Source organism: Neoarius graeffei, chromosome 10 (assembly GCF_027579695.1).
Source record: "Neoarius graeffei isolate fNeoGra1 chromosome 10, fNeoGra1.pri, whole genome shotgun sequence".
Taxonomy (NCBI): Eukaryota; Metazoa; Chordata; class Actinopteri; order Siluriformes; family Ariidae; genus Neoarius; species Neoarius graeffei.
Genome location: NC_083578.1, coordinates 42,074,173 through 42,096,381, shown reverse-complemented (window position 1 = coordinate 42,096,381; position 22,209 = coordinate 42,074,173). Strand labels below are relative to the sequence as shown.

Genomic DNA, 22,209 nt, shown 5'->3' with positions numbered 1-22,209 from the left:
CCAAGGACACATAGTTCATCACCCCTCCCCCCGCTGGGCCGTTCTGACCACAATCTGGTTCACTTGTCCCCTACATACATACCTATGGTGAATAAACAACCACCCACCAAGAGGTATGTAAGGAGCTGGTCTGAGGAGACCAGTATGGCACTGAGGGACCGCTTTGACACCACGGACTGGGATGTGTTGTGTGAACCTCACGGGGATGACATTGATAGCCTGACAACCTGCATCACGGATTACATTAATTTCTGTGTTGAAAACACTGTGCCAGTCAGGAAGGTATGGTGTTTTCCCAACAATAAACCCTGGGTGACCTCCGAACTAAAAGTCCTATTAAACGAGAAGAAGAGGGTTTTTAAATCTGGCACCAAGGAGGAGATGAGGAGAGTGCAGAGGGAGCTGAAGAGGGGGATAAGGAGAGGCAAGGACAGCTACAGGAGGAAGCTGGAGGAGCACCTCAAGGGGAACAACATCGGAGAGGTATGGAGGGGCCTGAAAACCATCTCTGGCCACACAAAGGACAGTGGGAGGGGCCCTGTATCTGGGGGCCAAGACTGGGCAAATGAGTTGAATCTCTTTTTCAACAGATTTGACTGTGCCACCCCACCCTCCCCCACTCACCATAGTCCTGACCGGTCTGTGATATCACTCCACCGCCCCCCCCCATAATACCTCTGACACCAACAGCTCCCTCCTCACACCACATCACCTCCCTCCAATCCCTGCCAGACCAATCCACACACTCCACCCCCGACCTCACTCTACAGGACTCACACCTCGGCTACACCCCTTGCCTCTCCATAACAGCTGATCAGGTGTTGAAGGAGCTGAGGAGGATCAAGACAAGGAAAGCTGCTGGCCCTGATAGTATCAACTCCAGACTGCTTAAGGACTGTGCAGATCAGCTCTGTGGGATTCTTCTGTACATTTTCAACCTGAGCCTCAGTCTGGAGAAAGTTCCACTTCTGTGGAAAACATCATGTGTGGTTCCAGTTCCCAAGACTGCACACCCCAGGGAGCTCAACCACTTTTGGCCAGTATCTTTAACGTCTCACCTAATGAAGATCATGGAGAGGATTGTTCTCTCCCACCTTCGACACCTGGTGAACAGCGAGATGGACCCCCTGCAGTTTGCATATCGACCGGGCATTGGTGTGGATGACGCCGTCATTTACCTGCTACACCGGTCACTTTTGCACCTGGAGGGCACTGGGAGCACTGTGAGAATCATGTTCTTTGACTTCTCCAGTGCTTTCAACACAATCCAGCCATCACTGCTTAGGGGGAAGCTGGAGGGAGCTGGTGTCGACTGCCACCTGGCTGCATAGATCATCGACTACCTCATTAACAGACCGCAGTATGTGAGGCTCTGTGACTGTGTGTCTGATGTGGTAGTCTGCAGCACAGGGGCTCCACAGGGTACAGTGCTCTCTCCTTTCCTCTTTACACTTTACACATCTGACTTCAGCTACAACACGGACAGCTGCCACCTCCAGAAGTTCTCAGATGATACAGCCATCGTTGGACATGTGTCAGAGGGGGACGATCTGGAGTACAGAGAGGTCATCACTAACTTTGTCACCTGGTGCGAACTGAACCACCTGCGCATCAACGCCAGCAAGACAAAGGAGGTGGTGATCGATTTCAGAAGGACGGTTCCTCAAATTGCACCAGTGAGCATCCAGGGTTTGGACATTGAGATCATGGAGGAGTACAAATACCTGGGTGTTCACCTCAACAACAAACTGGACTGGACTAACAACACAGATGTCCTGTACAAGAAGGGCCAAAGTCGTCTCCACCTCTTGAGAAGACTGAGGTCTTTTGGTGTGTGCAGGACTCTGCTTAGGACTTTTTATGACTCTGTGGTAGCATCAGCAATTTTCTACGCTGTGGTCTGCTGGGGCTGTGGAAGTTCAGAGAGGGACAGGAAGAAACTTAATAAACTGGTCAGAAGGGCTGGCTCAGTCTTGGACTGTCCTCTGGACTCCACTGAGGTGGTGGGTGAGAGGAGGATGTTAGCCAAGCTGACCTCAATCATGGATAACCCCTCTCACCCCCGACATGAGGCTGTGGGGGCTTTAAGCAGCTCGTTTAGTAGTAGACTGCTACACCCACGGTCTAATGCCGCTTTTCCACTACAAACGCGGCTGAGCCGTGCCGTGCTGAGTCAAGCTGAGTGGGGCTGTTGGAGTTGCATTTCGACTACAACCGCGCTGAACCGTGCTGGCTGGAAGTGGGTGGACACATTGGGTGGAGTTAGCGAAAGTGGGTGGACGTCACGTGATGTCGTTAAGCAGCGCAAACAGTGACATCAGTGACAGTGGCGGAACAAGTCAGAGCCGGGCCGGGGGCGGGGCAAATGACCGGGCCCTTTATTAAAGCTTATCATAACATCATTTTAGGCTACAAAATGTCCGCAACTGCGGTGTTTACCAATTTCAACACTACCGGGTGCAACTATGTTATTTAGTACATCAAGTCCTTCAAACGAACATGTAACTCAGAAACAAAAAACATTAGGATACTGTACATGGCTCATAATAAAACATCAATAGCCTATACTGCGCACATTATTTGAAGGGCATACGAATGAGCGCTCAGAGGTTGCAATGGTGACAGGAAGAGTCAGAAATAAAAGGAGGGCGGTGCAAACCTCACTGAATGCACTGTGTTTTCCAATTTCAACATTACGGGGTGCAACTATGTTATTTTGTACATTAAGTCCTTCAAACGAACATGTAACTCAGAAACAAAAAAACATTAGGCGACATACTGTACATGGCTCATAATAAAACATCAATAGCCTACTGCGCGCATTATTTGAAGGGCATACGACGAGCCTTGCGCTCCGCGAACTCGTCCACGATGCTCTGTATGTCACTGATTCAGTGATCTTTTAAGCAGTAGTCTCACGACCCGAATAGTAAACAATAAACATGGAGGACATGGAGTCGTTAGTGTTGCTGGTCTTGGTGCTGTGGCTTGTTGTCACCGACAACGCCAACAGATACTGGCAAGAGCGTATAGATGAGGCGAGGCGCATAAGGCTTCAGAAATTCTCGTAATTCGTAATTATTCTTCTTCCAGGTTTGCGGTGTTTACAGATCCCAGCGCGCTCGCGGGGCGTGTGTGGGCATGTGAGGACACGCCTCCTCACCAATCAGTGCACAGGGGAGTGTCTGCTCACGCCCCTAGCCTCACTCGGCACGGTTTGGCTCGCTTCAGCCCCACTCCAAAACGGTGCGAGTTTTAGGGGCTAAGCAGGGCTGAAACGAGCTGAGTCGTGCTGGTTTTTGGTAGTCGAAACGCGAGCCGTGTCGGGCTGAAGTGAGCTGAAGCGAGCTGAAGTGAGCTGAAAAAGGGTAGTGGAAAAGGGCCATAAGAAGGAGAGGTACCACAGGTCATTCATACCTACTGCTGTCAGACTGTATAACACCCACAACTTGTAACGTAGCACCAATAACCTGTTTGTCGTTATATTTGCACTACTTCACCACTACTACCTCTGCTATCTCTCATCGATGCAATTATTATGTGCAATTAATATAGGCCCTAAACAATTTTTATGCATACTTATATATATATATATATATATATATATATATATATATATATATATATATATTATGTATATATGTGTGTATATATACAGAGTCTACCTGTAATGTGCAATTTTTCCGAGCCTCTCAATAAGGCAATTTTAGATAATGCAAATAGCCCTCTGTATTTAATCCTTCATTTGTCTAATTTTTATTTCAGTTTTATTTGTTATCTGTTTGACATTTTCTTGCTACTGTAACGTCAATTTCCCCGATGTGGGATGAATAAAGTGAATCTAATATAATCTAATCTAGACAAAAAGAGATACTATTTCCAATATTTTTACGATGTTGTTTATCACACAACAATGGTCAAAATTGCTAAATATAGTGTTTTCATGGTTAAAGTATAAAATTGTGGTTAAAAGGCGTCTCTGTATGTTCATAATGCCTTCAGTGCAGATTCTGATGTCATTTGCACTGATTAAGTATGTGTAGAGTAAACTTTTTGGTTTAAATGAGAAGCGTTATGTTTGGAGAAAGGAAAACACTGCATTTCAGCATAAGAACCTGTAGAGTAAATTTTAGTGTCACACTGTCATACAGTCAGCTGCAGGGCTGATAGTGAAAAAAAATCCTGAGCCTGAACTTTTTTTTCCTTTCTCAGGAGGTAAGGGGTGGGGGTATTATGTATGCGACGTACTGTTTTAACACATTATTCAAACAATTAACAGCCTGTGTGACATCACTATCGTGAAGTCACTATTTTTGATAATAGTTTGATTTTTTTTTCAATACTTTCATTTCAATACCCTATTACTCAGGAAAACACTGTCCATGTCCTTCCCAATGTATTCAAAATTTAGATTGGCATTATTAGCCCAGTTTTGCACAATCACTGGAAGTAAATGGCCTCATTCGATTCGATTTGGGGCGATCACCCTAAATAAATCACAGGTGTTATTATTATTTATTATTATTATTACCTGTATCTGTGTTCTTGGGCGGCACGGTGGTGTAGTGGTTAGCGCTGTCGCCTCACAGCAAGAAGGTCCTGGGTTCGAGCCCCGTGGCCGGCGAGGGCCTTTCTGTGCGGAGTTTGCATGTTCTCCCCGTGTCCGCGTGGGTTTCCTCCGGGTGCTCCGGTTTCCCCCACAGTCCAAAGACATGCAGGTTAGGTTAACTGGTGACTCTAAATTGACCGTAGGTGTGAGTGTGAGTGTAAATGGTTGTCTGTGTCTATGTGTCAGCCCTGTGATGACCTGGCGACTTGTCCAGGGTGTACCCCGCCTTTCGCCCGTAGTCAGCTGGGATAGGCTCCAGCTTGCCTGCGACCCTGTAGAAGGATAAAGCGGCTAGAGATAATGAGATGAGATGAGATCTGTGTTCTTCATTGGGGTCTATTACGTGATAGTAGTGCAGCACAACAGCATCCAGAAGCTCGTTCATCCGGTTACAGACCTCCAACATTTGGATAAATCTATTGCTGATGGGCCTCATCAAGTTCTTCCGGGGGATATGCAATAAACTTTGGAATTGCGAAAATATCTCCTTTTGCTTGGGCGATTTTTCTATGTCATAGTAGACATCAGAGCAAAAATCCTCCACTTCGGATCGAAATGGGCTCAGAAGGGCTTTTGCCGCATTTGACACCATATGCACCGTGTCTCTAGATATGTCAAGTAGATTAGGATTCTCCTTTCTCGCCAGAGTTTCCAGCCCAGACTTTTTCCCCCTCATCACGGCGCAATTATCAAGTAACAGACTGGTAACTTGTCTCCAGTCGAGTCCATATGAGCGCAGGACGTCATTTAGCGCTGCAATCAAAGCTTCAGCATTTGCAATGTTAACCTTCCTGCTGGCAAGATGCTGGGTCTTCACACTGCCTGTATCCTCGTCATAAAACCGGACAAGTATATTCATAATCCGGTCCATGTTTTTGTCCGTGGCCTCGTCAATATTGAGGGAAAACAGAACTCCGAAGTTTCTCAGACAGACGTTTTTTAAATTCTGGCGATATGCCATGGGTGAGCAGATAGCTCGCATGCTGTCTTGACACGGAGAGCTGTGCAAGTGCGGTTCCATCTTCGGCGACTTTCTTACACAGGGCTACAAGTGGTTGAGCTACCGTGAACGACAAGTCATGTTCCGCAATAAAGGCACACAGTCGGATTTTTAAATCAGTCACTCTGTCTGTAATCGAGGGCGGAATGTCCGCTGTGGCACTTGCTCCTGGCAAACGTGATGTATATTGCACTGACCTGGCTGCTGCTTTGTGGAAAGCATCTTGTTCGTGCCGGGGTAGCATTTTTTTTCCACTTGTACCATAGACTAACTTTTTCCTACATAAAGTGCAGTAACATACACCGGGTTGAGGTAACTTTTGACACCAGCTCGAAAAGGGTTTACCGTCAACACCCAAATCCTCCAGCCAAGCCCAGCGCCATTTATTTTTTATACCTTTATCGATGTGTTTTACATCCTCTCCTGGCTTCATAAACATAGCCATGCTTAACCGACGCCACAGACAAGTTGGGAGGCGCATGCGGGACTCGAGTCGGCACAAACGGGCTCGTGTGAGAGCCTGTTTCAGCAGCATCAATCTAGCCTACTGTTATTGGCTGAGACAAAGGCCCGCCCTATTTCTGATTGGCTTATCGTCTTGTACATAGACATGTATCTGTAGTTGACAGTTAAAATTGGTCTGCGCATCGCGAATTCAGAAAATAACGACAGAAAGGACGATTAAAAAAAAAAATCAGCCACGTTGCTACGCCGGAAATCCGGAAATAGCCGGAGCGCTATCAGCCCTGCAGCTGTAAAGGTGGACAACAGAGCCACATGGGTACATGCCAGCCACTGAAGAAGAGTAACTGAACCAACCGACAAGCAGCACAAGGAGGCCCTGGTACAGGAAGGAGATTAAGATGGCATTCAAGAAGCCCTCAGGGGGCCTCGTCACACCATGAGTGGACACTCTGCTATCAAGAGGCCCTTAGGGGGACCAACAAACATGAGCAATGACACATCGACATACACAGACATATGACAGACTGTGCATTCCAACACATTTTTCATTCTATACCTAATTGTGAACCTCACACATGGTATAAGCAGTATTTGGTAGTTTGTCCAATGACAGGGATTAATATACATATTACAAGAGCAGAATCTAACACCAGAGGTACTCCAAGGGGCAGACTTCTCAGCTGGAAAAACAAGATAGAAAGAGATCAAACTATTAACTGGGTTCATGACATATTGACTGATAATACCAATCACATAGTGGTAGCTGAAAGAATACATTCTGACTACACATACACTAGCGTACGATGCCTAGCTGATTTAGGTGAGGGGACTAAGTGCCTTAGGCACAGACACTTCGATAGAAAACACCCAATACCATGTAGTTCATTGACTGACTATAGTCCACTTGCATGTGACATCACAGCCGATCCAGATTGTAAACAGACGCCATCTTGTCGGTCAAACGCCATATTTCCGACATCGCAATTTACTGACACTGACTTTCGTTGTTTTTAGCCCAAATCTGCAAATATTACCGTGCCACAATGCCGGAGAGTTGTATGGCATATAATTACCCCTGTGGGAAATTGTGAGAGTGATGCAGTGCGCGTAGCAGCCGCAAGTGCAGGAGCTCCACTGAACTGTGTGAATGTGTGACTTGCCCTGATGCTACAAGCCTGTGTCTCTCTGAGAGGGAGCAGCCCCTCCCCCACCCGTGCGCTGCGCATAGAGACACAGAAAGGCACACAGAAAGGGCAGTATTTGCTCAGAGTGCACCCTCCAAACAACGGGGATTTACACGAAATCGGAAGGAGCTATTCACAAAATTCTTTCACATTGAGTGCCACAAGGCTCTCCTGAACACGTTGATGTAATTTTTTTGTCTGTAGTGTAAAAAATGAGGACGCTAGAGCGAGTTAAAAACGAGTGACTTTTCTGATTTTGCAGTACAAGCGCTGCCATGTTTATAATGGGAGTCTATGGGGAAGCACGCCTTACTTTATGGGCCCGTTTACACGAGGACGCTGTCAGGTAAAAACGACTAAATATTTTATCGGAAGTGCCTTTTGTCTACACGGGGACGGCGTTTCCGAGGCTGAAAAACGGAAAAAATTGAAAACGCCTTCCAGAGTGGATAAGTTAAAAACAGCCCCCGTTGCATATCCGTCTAAACTACCCAATACGTGAAACTCTGCTCGGATCTACTCACATCGGGTACGCATTTACGTCATACATATGTCATATACTGTACATGCCAGCCAGGGAAGTAAGAAAGTAAGTAAAAAAGTAAGAGCATGTCTGATTACATCGATCCAACGGACCTTCAAGCTGCTCTGGCAGCTTTAATAAACGTCCAGGAGTCCTTCGAACATCTATACCGAATCTGCACATATACCGTTAATGAACAGAGGTGGGTATAGTATGCTCTTACTTTTTTACTTATTTTCTTACTTACCATAGCCAGAGTAGTCAAAGTTTTCACGGCGCAGATGTGCAGATCAGACAAGACGGAAGACATTGTGCATGCGTGCAGACATAGCGGAGGTCTTTCACAGCACCACCTAGCCGCCTGGCATGCACATCCAATTGAATTCTACACATTTATGCGTCACTGTATAGACACAGATTTCCTCCTTGAAAATGGTTGTGTAGACGCGGAAAAAAGTGAGAATGAAAACAGACTTTTGCGTTTTTGTTTCAGACCGTCCCCATGTAAAGTGGGCCTAAGGCTTCTCATTTAAAAACTGTAGGGGTAATCGATAAGGGTCACTAATCTGTAGGTCGTTTATTTTAGACATATATCTAGTTATCTGTTCATTAGAAAAATGAGCCGTGTAGTCTGTCGGTTGAAATTGATCTATTTTGTATACGAGTGCAACAATATTCAGCTGTGTTGTTGACCGACAAGATGGCGGCTGTTTACATTCCAGCCAGGATTCGGTCACGTGACTGCAAGAGGTCTATTGCCACAGACTGGACAGTAACCAGACAGTGAACTGTGCATGACAGTATTATAGATTTAATGTTGTGTTATCATTTACATGATAAAAGGGGGAATTGTAGAGTAAACTTTTTGGTTTAAATGAGAAGTGTTATGTTTGGAGAAAGGAAAAAAACTGCATTTCAGCATAAGAACCTGTAGAGTAAATTTTAGTGTCATACTGTTTTGTTATTTTCCTTTTCTCTGAGCGTTGCCTCTTCAAGGACAAAAGACAGAACATTTTGCACTGAAACATTTTTCATCTTATCATGTTCCTTACGTGTGTAGCAGATGTACATAGCAGATGTGCGTACAAGACAGTGATTAGATGAGATCCAATCAGCTTTAGAGCTGATCATGCTCTCAGCGCGTGATCAGGGTATGTAATTGCAATGATGTAATACAAAATATGTAATGTCTCCTTTTTATCTAGTAAAGAATATATATAGATTTGAGAACAAAGGGACACTGTGAGGGGTGTGCCGAACCCTCATCACTCGTCCGTTTCTGCAATAAGCCTTCTTTCTCATGCAAAAGGACGAGACTGGTGTTGGTGTTTGTCATTTTTCCACGGCAGTATGCAAAATCGATCTTTTCTTAGGTGTTTCCATATTTTGTGCCAGTATTGTGTGTGTGTATATATATGTATGTGTATATAGACACACACACACACACACACACACACACACACAGTGGTGCTTGAAAATTTGTGAACCCTTGAGAATTTTCTATATTTCTGCATAAATATGACCTAAAACATCATCAGATTTTCACGCAAGTCCTAAAAGTAGATAAAGAGAACCCAGTTAAGCAAATGAGACAAAAATATTATACTTGGTCATTTATTTATTGAGGAAAATGATCAAATATTACATATATGTGAGTGGCAAAAGTATGTGAACCTTTGCTTTCAGTATCGGGTGTGACCCCCTTGTGCAGCAAAAACTGCAACTAAATGTTTCCGGTAACTGTTGATCAGTCCTCCACACCGGCTTGGAGGAATTTTAGTCCATTCCTCCGTACAGAACAGCTTCAACTCTGGGATGTTGGTGGGTTTCCTCACATGAACTGCTCGCTTCAGGTCCTTCCACAACATTTCGATTGGATTAAGGTCAGGACTTTGACTTGGCCATTCCAAAACATTAACTTTATTCTTCTTTAGCCATTCTTTGGTAGAATGAGTTGTGTGCTTAGGGTCGTTGTCTTGCTGCATGACCCACCTTCTCTTGAGATTCAGTTCATAGACATATGTCCTGACATTTTCCTTTAGAATTCGCTGGTATAATTCAGAATTCATTTTTCCATCAATGATGGCAAGGCATCCTGGCCCAGATGCAGCAAAACGGGCCCAAGCCATGATACTACCACCACCATGTTTCACAGATGGGATAAGGTTCTTATGCTGGAATGCAAGTGTTTTCCTTCCTCCAAATATAACGCTTCTCATTTAAACCATAAAGTTTGATTTTTGTCTCATCCATCCACAAAACATTTTTCCAATAGCCTTCTGGCTTGTCCATGTAATCTTTAGCAAACTGCAGACGAGCAGCAATGTTCTTTTTGGAGAGTAGTGGCTTTCTCCTTGCAACCCTGCCATGCACACCATTGTTGTTCAGTGTTCTCCTGATGGTGGACTCATGAACATTAACATTAGCCAATGTGGGAGAGACCTTCAGTTGCTTAGAAGTTACCCTGGGGTCCTTTGTGACCTCACCAACTATTACACGCCTTGATCTTGGAGTGATCTTTGTTGGTCGACCACTACTGCGGAAGGTAACAATGGTCTTGAATTTCCTCCATTTGTACACAATCTGTCTGACTGTGGATTGGTGGAGTCCAAACTCTTTAGAGATGGTTTTGTAACCTTTTCCATACTGATGAGCATCAACAACGCTTTTTCTGAGGTCCTCAGAAATCTCCTTTGTTCGTGCACTTCCACAAACATTTTGTGAAGATCAGACTTTGATAGATCCCTGTTATTTAAATAAAACAGGGTGCCCACTCACACCTGATTGTCATCCCATTGATTGAAAACACCTGACTCTAATTTCACCTTCATAGTAACTACTAATCCTAAAGGTTCACATACTTTTGCCACTCACAGATATGTAACATTGGATCATTTTCCTCAATAAATAAATGACCAAGTATAATATTTTGTCTCATTTGTTTAACTGGGGTCTCTTTATCTACTTTTAGGACTTGTGTGAAAATCTGATGATGTTTTAGGTCATATTTATGCAGAAATATACAACCCCGATTCCAAAAAAGTTGGGACAAAGTACAAATTGTAAATAAAAACGGAATGCAATGATGTGGAAGTTTCAAAATTCCATATTTTATTCAGAATAGAACATAGATGACATATCAAATGTTTAAACAGAAAATGTATAATTTAAAGAGAAAAATTAGGTGATTTTAAATTTCATGACAACACATCTCAAAAAAGTTGGGACAAGGCCATGTTTACCACTGTGAGACATCCCCTTTTCTCTTTACAACAGTCTGTAAACGTCTGGAGACTGAGGAGACAAGTTGCTCAAGTTTAGGGATAGGAATGTTAACCCATTCTTGTCTAATGTAGGATTCTAGTTGCTCAACTGTCTTAGGTCTTTTTTGTCATATCTTCCGTTTAATGATGCGCCAAATGTTTTCTATGGGTGAAAGATCTAGACTGCAGGCTGGCCAGTTCAGTACCCGGACCCTTCTTCTACACAGCCATGATGCTGTAATTGATGCAGTATGTGGTTTGGCATTGTCATGTTGGAAAATGCAAGGTCTTCCCTGAAAGAGATGTTGTCTGCATGGGGGCATATGTTGCTCTAGAACCTGGATATACCTTTCAGCATTGATGGTGTCTTTCCAGATGTGTAAGCTGCCCATGCCACACGCACTAATGCAACCCCATACCATCAGAGATGCAGGCTTCTGAACTGAGCGCTGATAACAACTTGGGTCGTCCTTCTTTAGTCCGACTGACATGGCGTCCCTGATTTCCATAAAGAACTTCAAATTTTGATTCGTCTGACCACAGAACAGTTTTCCACTTTGCCACAGTCCATTTTAAATGAGCCTTGGCCCAGAGAAGACATCTGCGCTTCGTGATCATGTTTAGATACAGCTTCTTCTTTGAACAATAGAGTTTTAGCTGGCAACGGCGGATGGCACGGTGAATTGTGTTCACAGATAATGTTCTCTGGAAATATTCTTGAGCCCATTTTGTGATTTCCAATACAGAAGCATGCCTGTATGTGATGCAGTGCCGTCTAAGGGCCCGAAGATCACAGGCACCCAGTATGGTTTTCCGGCCTTGACCCTTACGCACAGAGATTCTTCCAGATTCTCTGAATCTTTTGATGATATTATGCACTGTAGATGATGATATGTTCAAACTCTTTGCAATTTTACACTGTCAAACTCCTTTCTGATATTGTTCCACTATTTGTCGGCGCAGGATTAGGGGGATTGGTGATCCTCTTCCCATCTTTACTTCTGAGAGCCGCTGCCACTCCAAGATGCTCTTTTTATACCCAGTCATGTTAATGACCTATTGCCAATTGATCTAATGAGTTGCAATTTGGTCCTCCAGCTGTTCCTTTTTTGTACCTTTAACTTTTCCAGCCTCTTATTGCCCCTGTCCCAACTTTTTTGAGATGTGTTGCTGTCATGAAATTTCAAATGAGCCAATATTTGGCATGAAATTTCAAAATGTCTCACTTTTGACATTTGATATGTTGTTTATGTTCTATTGTGAATACAATATCAATTTTTGAGATTTGTAAATTATTGCATTGTTTTTATTTACAATTTGTACTTTGTCCCAACTTTTTTGGAATCGGGGGTTGTAGAAAATTCTAAAGGGTTCACAAACTTTCAAGCACCACTGTGTGTGTGTGTGTGTGTGTGTGTGTGTATATATATATATATATATATATATATATATATATATTCTTCCACTTATCCAAAGTCGGGTCGCAGTGGCAGCAGTCTAACCAGGGTATTCCAGGTGTCCCTCTCCCCAGCAAAACTTTCCAGTTCCTCCTGGGGGATCCCAAGGCACTCCCAGACCAGATGAGATATATAATCTCTCCAGCATGTTCTGGGTCTACCCCGAGGTCTCCTCCCAGTTGGAAATGCCTGGAAAACCACCAAAGGAAGGTGCCCAGGAGGCATCCTAATCAGATGCCCAAATCACCTCAGCCGACTCCTTTCGACATGAAGGAGCAGCAGCTTGACTCCAAGATCCCTCCGGATGTCTGAGCTCCTCACCCTATCTCTGAGGGTGAGCCCAGCCACCCTCCAGAGGAAGCTCATTTCAACCACTTGTATCTGCAATCTCATCCTTTCAGTCACTACCCAAAGCTCATGACCAGAGATGAGGGTTGGAACATAGATTGACTGGTAAATCGAAAGCTTTCTCTTCCGGCTCAGCTCCCTCTTTCCCGCAACGGACCGGTACACCGCCGGCATTACTGCTGAGGTCGCCCCAATCCACCTGTCCATTTCACGCTCCATTTTACCATTACTTGTGAACAAGACCCCAAGATACTTGAACTCCTTCACTTGGGGCAGCAACTCACTCCCAACCCAGAGGGACCACTCCACTGTTTTCTGGCAGAGGACCATGGCCTCAGACTTGGAGGTGCTGGCTCTCATCCCAGCTGCTTCACTCTTGGCTACAAACTGTTCTAGTGCTTGCTGAAGGTCAAGCTCTGAAGAAACCAACAGAACCATGTCATCTGCAAAAAGCAGAGATGCAATTCTGAAGTTCCCAAACCAGACACCCTCCTCACCCTGGCTGCACCTTCAGATCCCATCCATGAATATCACAAACAGGATCAGCGACAAGGGGCAGCCTTGGCAGAGTCCAACACCCACCAGAAACGTGTTTGACTTTGTGCCGAAAATTTGGCCACAGCTCTTACTTTGGTTGTACAAGGACCAGACGGCTCATAGGAACGGCCCTGATAATAATAATAATAATAATAATAATAATTATTATTATTATTATTATTATTTAAATTTATATAGCGCCTTTCTCAAAACTTAAGGTCACTTTACAATTATAGGGGGAAAAAAAGTCCACCAAATAAAGGTCAGGATGTCATTCCAATGGTGTAGCAGCCACAGTCCCACCAAAAGGTGCATGAAAACAAGTCCCACACCTCTAGCGCAGCTGCCATGACAGCACCGGGCAACATCACTCAGAACACCAAGCCATAGATCCACAAAGCGAGCACAAACGCACCTCCATGCAGAGCGCTGGTATGTCCCAAACCACCTGCACAGCTGCCACAGAGCAACATTGCTCAGAACATCACGCCAAGCACTAAAGCACTGCTGCACAGAGTGCTGGACAACCATGATGCTAATATGAGCAAAGAGCTCACTGCAGTTCATAGCGAGGAGCACAGGCATCACCCATGGTGAACCAAGGCCTGGAGGGAACTGATGCCCAAAACTGGGTCTGGAGCTACACCACAACAAAAACAAACATCAAACTACCTAAACACAAAAAAGAAAAACAAAAGAGAAAATAAAATAAAAATACAAAACTCCAGTGAGAAGTGGCAGCCAGAATGTGCACAGCATACTCTCAACTGGAAACAGAAACGAAAAATGCTGATACCCCACATTCCCGTAGTGCCCCCCACAAGAGTCCCTGGGGGACATGGTCATAAGCCTTTTCCAAATCTACAAAACACATGTAGACTGGCTGGTCATAGTGCCAGGGTAAAGAGATAGTCCACCATTCCACGGCAAGGACAGAATCCACATTGATCCTTCTGAATCTGAGGTTTGACCATCGGTCGGAGCCTCCTTTCCAGCACCCTGGAATAAACTTTCCCGGGGAGGCTGAGTAGTGTGATACCCCTATAACTGGAGCACACTCTCCAGTCCCCATTTTTGAAAAGAGGAACCACCACCCCGGTCTGCCACTCCATCGGCACTGTACCTGACCTCCCTGCAACACTGAAGAGGCGTGTCAGCCAAGACAGCCCAACAATGTCCAGAGCCTTCAGCATCTCAGGGCGAATCTCATCCACCCTTGGCGCCTTGCCACCATGGAATTTCTTGACTACTTCAGCAACCTCTGTCAAAGATATGGGTAAAGCTTCCCCCAAGTCCTCAGACTCCACCTCCTGCATGGAGTATATATGGATGTGTATGTATGTATGTATGTATGTACAGAGACATTCACAAACAAAAAATACCCAAATTTATCAAAAAAATTAATTAATTTCCTCCTGAGTGACATATTAAGAAATATGTCATAGTTGCCATTCTCGATGTCCCAGATGTTGTTCGTATGAAAAAAACCGAGTGGCATATTTCCCAGTCAAATGTGTGTGTGTGTGTGTGTGTGTGTGTGTGTGTGTGTGTGTGTGTGAGAGAGAGAGAAAGGATATTAAACATGAAGATATGAAAGTTTATCTTCGACTGGTGAATGTATATATCACGAGTGAGCGAAGTGAATGAGTAATACATTTTTCAACATGAAAAGATAAACTTCATATCTTCTTGCCACCATGTAATGTTCTTAACATTATATAGACACATCCACACAAAAAAATGCAAGTTAATCAAAAAAAATTTTAATTTTGAACCAGTTCACCATTTTGACAACACTCATCTAGTCAGCCGGAAAACATTGGGAGTGACATCATCGGCGTAAAGATATCGGGAAATATGTCACTCAGATCCACAATATATTTTGTATGAAAAATGTGAGTTTTTCAACATGAGAAGAAAAACTTCATATATTCAAGCCAACATGTGATTTTCTTTTTATTATATAGACACATTCACAAACAATGTTTTTACATGTGTTTACAGGCTGCTGTAAATACAGAGTTACATCCACAAATACCAGTTAAAATTTTACTGTGCAAACAGGAAGCCTTATATTAACTGTGTCCAGACTTCTCCAGGCTCGGAGGCATCTGGGATGGGCCATCACACAGTGGAAACATGTATTGTGGTCAGATGAATCAGTATTCCAGGTCTTTTTTTTTTTTGACGAAATGGATGTCATGTTCTCCAGACCAAATATGAAAAAGACCATTCAGACAAACAATTGTAAACTTAATTGTTACCAGCAACAATTCCAAAAGCCAGGGTATCATGTTATGGGATTGTGTCAGTGTGCAGGGCAAACTTAACTTACACTTATATGATGGCAGCATTAATGCAGAAAAGTACATTGAGATTTTGGAGCAACATATTCTGCCTTCAAAATGACATATTTTCCAGGGATATTTCAAGAAGACAATACAATCCACATTCTGCACACATTACAAAGGCATGACTGTGGAAGCCAAGCCAAGAAGGCAAGAGGCCTTTATTTGTCACACGTACACTCAAGCACAGACTTCGGCACACAGTGAAATTTAACTTCTGCATTTAACCCATCTATAGCAGTGAACACACCAGGGGCGATTTCTCAGAGACAACAAGGGAAGCCGAGCTTCCCCTAAAATTCTCTCCCCAAACTGCGGCGTCTACGACGTTGAATTCTCATTAAAACAATAACTTGCATAACATAATATATGCCCAAGATTGTATTTATGTTCATAACTATCCTGTAACTTATTTGAGTGATGTCTGACGAACTTGCAGTTCGCTACGAGAATCACCTTTGCTGCCAGGCTGTAACCTTTCTTATTTCAATGGGCTCTATGGACTGGCAGCAGTGTTGCCAGATTGGGCAGTTTTAAGTGCATTTTGGCGGGTTTTGAACATATTTTGGGTGGAAAACATCAGCAGTATCTGGCAACACTGACTGGCAGCCGGGTATCCGTTGCAGTCTATGAGACGGCTCTGAACAGCCAATTTCGGCTAGTTGTTATTGGTTAAAATCAACAAAATCGTCACTTCCAGGGAAGCCGGGCTTCTCTGGGACTAAACGAGACAGTGGGAGGGACAAGAAGCCGGGCTGATAAAGGATTATTGGAGGTAGTGTTTGAAAGACATGAGGAGGGCGGTACTTCGGTGAGGAACACGGAAGTATGATCAGTCAGTCCCTAGCGGATGTCAAGAAAGTGTAGTCGTGTGCTAAAGTGCTGTCCGAATTTCTTTTCATATAAACGGTTCTTCTCATTGATGTCTCTGTACATTACTCTGTAAATAAATGTAACTATTACTCGTTGTGCTCCGTTAACTTTCATCCATTCTATCAGTTTGATCATTCGTGAATTCACTCGTTTATTTCATTTGTAGTTCAATCTGGTTGTAGGCTAGCTTCAGCCTTATTGGGATCTGCAGTGCTAGCTGCTAACAGAAATTGGTAAAGTCTCTGGAAAGCACAACCAGCTGGTATGACAGGGTCACAGACCATTTTCTGGAAAAGGAGCGGAGGGCAGAATTTGTGTATAAATAGTGTTCATGTTCATGAATCTGAAGTGTGTATATTGTTCAGTAATGTTAAGAGAATGGTGGGCTCTGTGTTATAGGTTATACCTGGGTATAATATTCAAGGTTCTGTGTGTTGCATAGCCTACCTGGTTATGAATTTCCAGACTGTGTTGCAGAAGATGTTCAAGGATGTGTTGCACAGCTGGGTGTTGTGTTAAAGACTCTGTGTTGCATATCAGGGTATGATGTTCAAGGCTCTTCGTTGAATAGCCAGTGATTTTTGGATGTTTGATATTTTTGATTAAGGATATGAGGCACTAGCCTGGCAAGCCAGACTATAACATGAAATGTACAAGCAAAAATACTTTCTGCCACTAGGTAGGGTTGTCTAGTTCACTATGCTAATGGGGCACACCTTTCTATGCTTTGATATCTGGCCTACAGGTTTTACGATGAATGCGTAAAATGGGCTTCCCCTGTTTTAAAAACCAGCAGCCGCCACTGGAACACACACATGCACACATAAGTGAGCAATGAGCACACACATATACCCACAGCAGTGGGCAGCTATGCTACAGTGCCCGGGGAGCAGTTGTGGGTAAGGTGCCTTACTCAAAGGCACTTCAGACCAACCTAAGGCCATGGCTGCCCCATGTTAACCTAACCACATGTCTTTGAACTGTGGGGGAAACCAGAGCACCCGGAGGAAGCCCACGCAGACATGGGGAGTACATGCAAACTCCACACAGAAAGGCCCCCGTCGGCTGCTGGGCTTGAACCCAGAACCTTCTTGCTGTGAGGCAATAGTGCTAACCACTGCACCATCGTGCCAGAAAGGGTGCTTGTCCCCTCTGTCCCCAGTGGAAGTAGTGAGGTTTAATTTAGGGTGCTTTTCAGTGCATTGTGGCAGATGAACCTAACAGGGTCAATGGCATACCATCAGATGGCATGTGGAAAAGCCACTCAAATGGCCAACGGATGGCATCACTCAGCAAGTCAGTTGTCACTGTGGGGCAACTTCCATACCTGTCAGAGGTCTGTGGCACTTTTGTGCACCACTTGGCATCAGGTCTGGAGATCCAGAGAGACAGCACAATGGGGGCATGACATTGTTTATTTTACCTTACTGTGCAAGGCACTTCGGGAGGAGAGAATAGTATACGAGAGCTCGCGAGGCAAGGCATTCCATGGCAGCTCAGCCAAGCCATTCGTGCCACTGCTGTGAATGGCTTGGCCACTCTGGTGTGGGCCTCGTGGCCCATCTGCGGTTCTGCACATCCTAATGAAGCAGTCATCATTGCTAGCAATGATGACGAGTGAAGTTTAATTGAAATGGCAATTAAATACAGAAATAGCACTGATTAAGGGACCTCCCTACCCTTCCACTTGCCTACATGGAAAGCCTTGAGGCAAGGAGAGCACACTTCCCTGCTCTTCCATGTGCCTACACAGAAAGGCTAAAGCAGGGAGAGCAGCAGTAAAGACTGTTTCTATTAGAATGTCTGTATAAGCCGGAAGACCCACGCCTTAATCATGTGATTAATTTATGTGAAAGTGGAAGAGTGAAAGGGAGATGTACATCAATGCCTTGTGGTTTCTCTATTTTAAGGTCATGTAGCAGAAGGTGAATAGATGGGGTTTCAAGTAGGCTGAAGGAGGATGGATCCAAAAAGCATGGATGAAATTGATTTCCCATGACGAGTCCTTTAATGGGGGATGGCTGCTTTTGTGGGATTCAAAACCATGAACAGTGAACTATAAATGCACTGATGTGAAGTGAACAACATTGATTATATTGTTACAATGACACCTATCAAGGGGTGGGATATATTAGGCAGTAAGTGAACAGTCAGTTCTCAAAGTTGATGTGTTAGAAGCAGAAAAATGGGCAAACAAAAGGATCTTAGCCTCTTTGACAAGGGCCAAATGTAATGGTTAGATGACTGGGTCAATACATCTCTAAAATTGTAGGTCATGGGGTGTTCCTGGTTTGCAGTGATTATCATCTGCAGTGCCTTGAAAAAGTATTCATACCCCTTGAACTTTTTCACATTTTTCCACCTTACAACCACGAACTTAAAATTTTTTTATTGAGATTTTATGTGATAGACCAACACAGAGTAGCACATAATTGTGAAGTGAAACAAAAATGATAAATGATCTTCAAAATTTTAAACAAATAAAAATCTGAAAAATGTGCTGTGCATTAGTATTCAGCCCCCTGTACTCTGATACCTCTAAATACAATCCAGTGCAATCAATTGCCTTCAGAAGTCATCTAATTAGTTAATAGAGTCCTACTGTGTGTAATTTACTCTCAGCATAAATACACTTGTTCTGTGAAGGCCTCAGTGGTTTGTTAGAGAGCACTGGAGAACAAACAGCATCATGAAGACCAAAGAACTCACCAGACAGATCAGGGATAAAGTTCTGGAGAAGTTTAAAGCAGGGTTAGATTATAAAAAAATATCCCAAGCTCTGAACATCTCAAGAAGCACTGTTCAATCCATCATTCAAAAATGGAAAAAGTATAGCACAACAGCAAACCTACCAAGACATGGCTGTCCACCTAAACTGACAGAGCGAGCAGGGAGAGCACTGGTCAGAGAAGCAGCCAAGATGCCCATGATCACTCTGGAGGAGCTGCAGAAATCCACAGCTCAGGTGGGAGAATCTGTGCACAGGACAACTATAAGTTGTACACTCCACAAATCTGGCCTTTTTGGAAGAGTGGCAAGAAGAAAGCCATTGTTGAAAGACAGGCATAAGAAGTCCCGTTTGCCAGAAGCCATGTAGGGGACACAGCAAACATGTGGAAGAAGGTGCTTTGGTCAGATGAGACCAAAGTTGAACTTTTTGGCCTAAATGCAAAGCGCTATGTGTGGCGGAAAACTAACACTGCTCATCACCCTGCACACACCATCCCCACTGTGAAACATGGTGGTGGCAGCATCATGCTATGGGGATGCTTTTCTTCAGCAGGGACAGGGAAGCTGGTCAGAGTTGATGGGAAGATGGATGGAGCTAAATACAGGGCAATCCTGGAAGAAAACCTGTTGGGGGCTGCAAAAGACTTGAGACTGGGAAGGAAATTCACCTTCCAGCAAGACAATGACCCTAAACATACAGCCAGAGCTACAATGGAATGGTTTAGATCAAAGAATATTCATGTGTTAGAATGGCCCAGTCAAAGTCCAGACCTAAATCCCATTGAGCATCTGTGGCAAGACTTGAAAATTGCTGTTCACAGACGCTCTCCATCCAATCTGGCTGAGCTTGAGCTATTTTGCAAAGAAGAATGGGCAAAAATTTCAGTGTCTAGATGTGCAAAGCTGGTAGAGACATACCACAAAAGACTTGCAGCTGTAATTGCAGCAAAAGGTGGCTCTACAAAGTATTGACGGAGGGGGCTGAATACTAATGCACATCACATTTTTCAGATTTTTATTTGTTTAAAATTTTGAAGACCATTTATCATTTTCGTTTCACTTCACAATTATGTGCTACTCTGTGTTGGTCTATCACATAAAATCTCAATAAACAACTTTTAAGTTTGTGGTTGTAAGGTGGAAAAATGTGAAAAAGTTCAAGGGGTATTAATAATTTTTCAAGGCACTGTATCAGAAAGTGGTCCAAGGAAAGATGATCAGTAAACCACAGAACAGCACCTGCACAACTGCTGAAAAAGTTAATGCTGGCTATGACAGGTGTTAGAATGCACAGCACATCACAGCTTGTTTGTATGGGCTGAGTAGCTGCAGACTGGTCAGAGTGCTCATGCTGACTCCTGTCCGCCAAGGAAAGTGCCTACAATAGGCATGTGAGCATCAGAACTGGACCATGGAAGAACGTGCTAGTGAATCCTATTTTCTTTTAGATGTGGCCGGCCAGGCGCTTGTGTGTCACTTATCTGGGGAAGAGATGGCGCCAGGATGCACTATGGGAAGAAGGCATGTGGCAGAGGCAGTGTGATGCAATGTTCTGCTGGGAAATCATAGGTCGTGGCATTCATGTGGATGTTACTTTGACACATACCACCTACCTAAACATGGTTACAGATTAAGTATACCCTTTCAGGGCAACACTATTCCTTCATGGCACTGGCCTCTTTCAGCAGGAAAATGCACATTGCCACACTGCAAAAGTGTACACTATATGACTTCAAAATGTCACATTAAATAATGCATAATTATGCATGCAATGGTCTTATGAATAGATACTATGATGGAAATATTGACAGGCAGAATAGCTATGGAGCAAGTGGCACAAAAGGAAGTGAAGTAAGACCATGCAGAGTCATGCATTTTTAATGTGGACTTCGCTAACCCAGATCGTGTAGTAAGCAGCAGAGAGCACGCAAGTTTGCAGGGTTGTGAGCAGCCATCAGTGATACAGAAATTACAACCCCGATTCCAAAAAAGTTGGGACAAAGTACAAATTGTAAATAAAAACGGAATGCAATGATGTGGAAGTTTCAAAATTCCATATCTTATTCAGAATAGAACATAGATGACATATCAAATGTTTAAACTGAGAAAATGTATCATTTAAAGAGAAAAATTAGGTGATTTTAAATTTCATGACAACAACACATCTCAAAAAAGTTAGGACAAGGCCATGTTTACCACTGTGAGACATCCCCTTTTCTCTTTACAACAGTCTGTAAACGTTTGGGGACTGAGAAGACAAGTTGCTCAAGTTTAGGGATAGGAATGTTAACCCATTCTTGTCTAATGTAGGATTCTAGTTGCTCCACTGTCTTAGGTCTTTTTTGTCGTATCTTCTGTTTTATGATGCGCCAAATGTTTTCTATGGGTGAAAGATCTGGACTGCAGGCTGGCCAGTTCAGTACCCGGACCCTTCTTCTACGCAGCCATGATGCTGTAATTGATGCAGTATGTGGTTTGGCATTGTCATGTTGGAAAATGCAAGGTCTCCCCTGAAAGAGATGTCGTCTGGATGGGAGTGTATGTTGCTCTAGAAAGAACCTGGATATACCTTTCAGCATTGATGGTGTCTTTCCAGATGTGTAAGCTGCCCATGCCACACGCACTAATGCAACCCCATACCATCAGAGATGCAGGCTTCTGAACTGAGCGCTGATGACAACTTGGGTCGTCCTTCTCCTCTTTAGTCCGAATGACACGGCGTCCCTGATTTCCATAAAGAACTTCAAATTTTGATTCGTCTGACCACAGAACAGTTTTCCACTTTGCCACAGTCCATTTTAAATGAGCCTTGGCCCAGAGAAGACGTCTGCGCTTCTGGATCATGTTTAGATACAGCTTCTTCTTTGAACTA

At 43.9% G+C, this 22,209-nt stretch overlaps 1 protein-coding gene across 1 annotated transcript in view; it reads right to left on the bottom strand.

Annotated features, from left to right (window-relative positions):
• Nucleotides 1-22,209, bottom strand: part of upb1 (ureidopropionase, beta) — a 435,926-nt gene that overhangs the window by 33,616 nt on the left and 380,101 nt on the right. The window lies entirely within an intron of this gene.